Below are 5,231 nucleotides of genomic sequence, written 5' to 3'. Positions count from 1 at the left end.
GTTCTCAGCCGCAGCGCTGCGGCGCGGGGAGCGCAGCCCGCGTTCTGCAGAACTGAGCCTCGCCCCCTACCCGTCCTCGGCCCGGCTGGCGTTCAGAAGATGACAACTTGGCGCCCCCCGGGAGTACCGCGAGCGGAAGGACCTACGAGGGTTAGGGGGTGGAGGTGGGAGGGGTGGGTGCAGGGCTTCCACCCCGGCCTCTGCAGACAGCCTGGTACCCATCCACCCCTTCCATCCCATTGGTCATTCTGCACGCGTCTGCTGGAGGGATGGGCTCCCGCTGTCACTCATTCGGGAAGGCCTGTGGCTCCGCACACTTACACATGCATAGGCACACACGTTCTGCAGCGGTAGGGGAGGAGCAATCTTTATTTTATGTGTGTCTAACTCCACCACGAAGATTCTTGGCTTTGCTTGCCTGAACGTTTTGAAGAGAACTCCTAGTTTTTTGTCCATCCCCTCCACAAAGAGACTCATGCTAATGGGAAAAGGGGGGTGTTAATAGATCAGTACTTCCCCCAATTTCATTCATTTCTGACTCGTTTTCACAAATTCTGTTCATATTTCTGCACCATTAGGAAAAATTCCATCTGGTTTGATCCATCTGAGTTTGAATAGAAAGAGGTATTTACGTTGTTAAACACTCTCCAGGTGCTGTCATCTGCCCAAAGTGTCTGCAACTGAGGCCTTCCTTTGTTAAGAGAGGAGATTCACAATTGTCAGAGAGGTGTAGAGACACATGAATATCCAACTGGGGCTCTAGCCTGGATGGGATCTGAAAGATGGAAGCGTAACTATAAAGATAATAAGTGTCTAACTGTAATTGAGTGTTATTTAGTGCCTGTCCATGAACTGCACCTAAACACCCTCCCCCACCACCACACCCCTCCTTCCCTAGATCTGACTCGTGAGAGCAGGGGGCTGCTCACCATCCTGTCACTGGCGCCTGACGTTAGTGCCTGACGCCTCCTAAGATCCCAATAAATATTGGTTGAATGAGTGAGTGAGTGGGAGAACGAGTGAAGGAATAAAGATTTACAGACGGCATCCTCTTCCCCCCACCCATGCCCAGTAGGTGTTCAATAATGGTAAAAAATCAAGTGCTGGGCCGAACCCATGGCGCACTCGGGAGAGTGCAGCGCTGGGAGCGCAGCGGCGCTGCCACCGCGGGTTCGGATTCAATATAGGAATGGCCGGTGCGCTCACTGGCTGAGTGCGGTGTGGGCGACACCAAGCCAAGGGTTGCGGTCCCCTTACCGGTCACACACAAAAAAATCAAGTGCTGGATGGGTGCCTGGTACTTGTGCTGTTTTATTTCATCCTCCAGCAATCCTATGTAGATCCAGTAACTTTCATTATGGATAAGGCTGGTGCCACACAGTGATTAAGACACACACCCACAGTCACACCGCTGCCAAAGGGTGGTTTGGCAGGCCTAACTACAAAGCATACAGGTGACGAAGTGGTGAGCCTGAGAAGTGGGGGATGAAGGAGGGCACAATAGAGTTGAAGGGGCTCAGGCCCCACTATGACAATTTTGCCTAGAAGCTGCCGAGTGGTAAGTCGTTATTGGCAGCATGTGAAGAGTGGTGGCTATAATAATAGAATTGTCCCTCCCCTGCATAGTAATTCAAAGGTAACACGGAAAAAATAGCATTCACTTTTAAGGTTGACATGTTTAGGAAACTGGATGTGCCTGTCTATTATTAGTCCTTCAAGAGGCCCCATCACCTCCCAGGGAGGCTTCGGAAAACATCCCAGGAGACATTGCTGCTGAAGTACTTTTCCTTTGAACAGATGAGCTGGAAGCTCACAGCCCACATCCTGCCTTTTGAACGGAGTGCCCTGGATGACTTTGGTCTGTAACAACAAACAGTACCTCATGGCGCCAGGGACTGGGGCTGCAGGGCTGGTGGATCACCAAGAGACACCTAGTTCCTGGAGGGATTACACCATCTGAGGATGGGGAACATGGTTCCTATTGGTCCCCAGTCCCTGTAGGTCAGGGGTCTCAAACTGGTGGCCCTTGAACACATTTTTTTAGCCAGCCCAGTAATTTTTTTTTTTTTTTTAGTTCACAAGCCATAGAATTTTATCTATATATCCAAATTCTGACTTTTCCAGGAAAAAAGATATGGCTAAATGGAGCCTGCATTCCTGTACTCACTCATTTGTTCATTCATTCAACAAGTGCTTATTGAGCACCTACTATGAGCTGTCCCAGACTCTGTTAAATAAGCCAGACAAAAGTTCCTGCCCTCATGGAGTTCATAGTCTAATGGGGGATGAGAGGTGGACAACAATCTAATCAACTAACAAATTCATATTTAGTGATGCAGAAATTCGTTCTGTAAAGAAAAATAAAGCATCGTAAAGAATGAAGAGTGACAGTGGTCAGGGAAAACCTCTATGATGGGGGACATCTGAGCAAAGGCCTGAATAAAGTGAGGGGGTGAGCCACAGGACTATATGGGGAGAGATGTTTCAGAGAGACAAAACAGAAAATGCAAAGAGGCTGGGAAGCAGTGTGCTTCACATGCTGGAGAAACAGCAAGGAGACTTCTGTGGCTGGAGTGGATGGAGAGGGAAGACTAGCTATGAGATGAGATCAGGGAGGGAGCAGGGCCCCGCAGGGCACTGTAAATGTAGGGGTGTCTGGATTTCAGTCCAGTGAATGGAAGCCATTAGAGGCTGGAAGCAGAGGAGTTGCCCGAATGTGACTTATACTTTTTTTTTTAAGATTATCCTGGCTACAACGTGGAAAATAGATTATAGAGGAGAAAGGATAGATGCAGGGGGAGCAGGGAGGAGGATGTTTGAGTAGATGAGGCAAGAGATGAAGACAATATGGCACAGTGCCACATGGAACTAAAGGGCAGCAGCCCCCTGTGGGATGATCATGGGCCCTCCGGGTCACCAGAGCTCCCACCTGGTCCACTCTGCTCATCAAGGAATGAATGCTGGCCACCTGAGAGGTTTCAGAGGCAGGTTTCTCTGGCTGGGAATGGAGTCCAAGGTCTCTTCAGTCCAGACTTCATAGTTGCTGTTTATATTTATTTCCTGTGGCTGCCTAAAAAAATAATTACAGAACTAGCTAAAAACAATAGAGATTCATTCTGTCATAGTTCTGGAGGCCAGAAACCCTAAATCAAGGTGTCAGCAGGGCCACAGTCCTTCTGGAGGCTTTAGAAAAGAATCGCTCCTTGCCTACTCCAGCTTCTGGTGGTTGTCAGCACTCATTGGCTGCCTTGACTTGTGGCCACATCACTGCCATCTAACTCTGTCTCCATATCACCTTCTCTGTGTGTCTGTCTTCTTTTCTGTCTGTCTAATCTCCCCTGCATATCTCTTATAAGGACACTGGCAATTGGACTTAGAGCTCACCCAGATAATCTAGGATGATCTCTTCATCTCAAGATCTTTAAGTTAGTAACATTTGCAAAGACCATTCTTCCAAATTAGATAACACTCACAAGTTCCAAGAATTACGACATGCACATATCTTTTGGGGGGACCACCATTCAAACCACTGAAAGTGCATAACCCTGGGCGAGTCACTTCCTCCCTCTGCATCTCATGTTCCTCCTCTGTAAAATAAGGCACATGTGGATAGTTTGCCTTCCAATCCTTTTATTCTAAGGCTATACTCTCCAGTACAGTAGGCACTAGCCACATGTGGCTACTGAGCATTTAAAATGTGGCTAGTCTGAATTGAGATGTGGTCTATGGCCATACCACCCTGAACATGCCAGATCTCATCTGAATTGAGATATGATTATAAGTGTAAAATACACCCTAAATTTCAAACACATAGTGTAAAAAATATGTAAAATATCTCATAAATAATTTTTATTTCCACTGTATGTTGAAATTATAATACTTTTGATATATTGGGATGCATCAAATTTCTCTCTAAAATTAATTTCACCAGTTTTTTTTACTGTTTGTAATGTAGCTACTAGAAAATGTGAAGTTATGTACTTGGCTTACATTATATTTCTGTTCCAAAGAATAGATTAAAAGAACATTCACATTAACAAAAGATAGCTGGATAGTATAAATAAAAGCTCATTCCCTATTCCATGTGGCATCAGCAGTGGTGGCTTGACTGGAGGCTGAAGCATCCACTTTTGAGATTTTTCACTCACAAGGCTAATAAGTTGGTCCTGGCTGTCAATTGAAAGCTCACCCAGGGCCTTGGCCAGGGTTATTGATTCCTCTTCATTTGGGACTCTCCACTGGCTGCTTGGGCTTCCTCGTAGCATGGTGGCTGAATTCCAAGAGTGAGTGTCCCAAGAGAAAGGAAGTGAAAGATGACAATTTCTTTTCTTTCTTTCTTTCTTTTTTTTTTTTTTAAGGTTTGACCTTCTTCCTTGATTTATTACCATATTATGCATTCTGTTGCATTTTTGTACTATGTTGCAAAGCTATTTAAAAACTTTTTTTAATTACTTTTTTTATTGTGGTAAAATATATATAATGTAAGGATTGCCATTTTAAGCATTTTTAAAAGTACAATTATGTGGAATTAATTACATTCACAACGTCATGTGAGTACCACCTCTGTTTCCAAAATTTTTTCATCTTTCTAAACATAAACTCTATACCCATTAAGTAATAACTTCCCATTATTCCTTCCCACCAGTTTCTGGTAGCCTCTAATCTACTTCTGTCTTTGAAATTTTTTAATTTATTTTTTCTCAATAGACCCATGATAATTGTACATATTTATAAAATACAGTGTGATATTTGGGTACATTTATATGGTGTGCAATGATCATATCAGTGTATTTAGTGTATCCATCACCTCAAGTGTTTGCCATGTCTTTGTGTTGAGAACATTCAAAATCCTCTCAATTAGCTACTTGAAGTTATACCATAATTTATTGTTGACTATAGTCTCCCTATATTGCTATAGAACATAGATCTTATTCTTCTTGTCTCTCTACAATTTTGTATCCATTGACAACCCTCTCTCCATCCCTCTTCCCCCTCCTTTTACCAGTCTCTAGTAACCACTATTCTACGTTCTACTAAAAAAGAATGAAATTCTGCCATTCACAGCAACATGAATAAGCTTGGAGAAAATTATGTTAACTGAAATAAGCTAGAATGACATTTTCTTAAAGTCTGACCTAGAGACTGGTGCAGTGTCATCTCTGACATATGCTATTTGGTCAATCAGTCACAGAGCCCATATTCAAGTGGAGATCCCATTTCTCAGTGGAAAG

The sequence above is a fragment of the Galeopterus variegatus genome, unplaced genomic scaffold, assembly GCF_000696425.1.
Source record: "Galeopterus variegatus unplaced genomic scaffold, G_variegatus-3.0.2 Scaffold1173, whole genome shotgun sequence".
In the NCBI taxonomy this organism is placed as follows: Eukaryota; Metazoa; Chordata; class Mammalia; order Dermoptera; family Cynocephalidae; genus Galeopterus; species Galeopterus variegatus.
The sequence above is the reverse complement of the archived record's forward strand: the minus strand, read 5'-3'. Positions refer to the sequence as shown.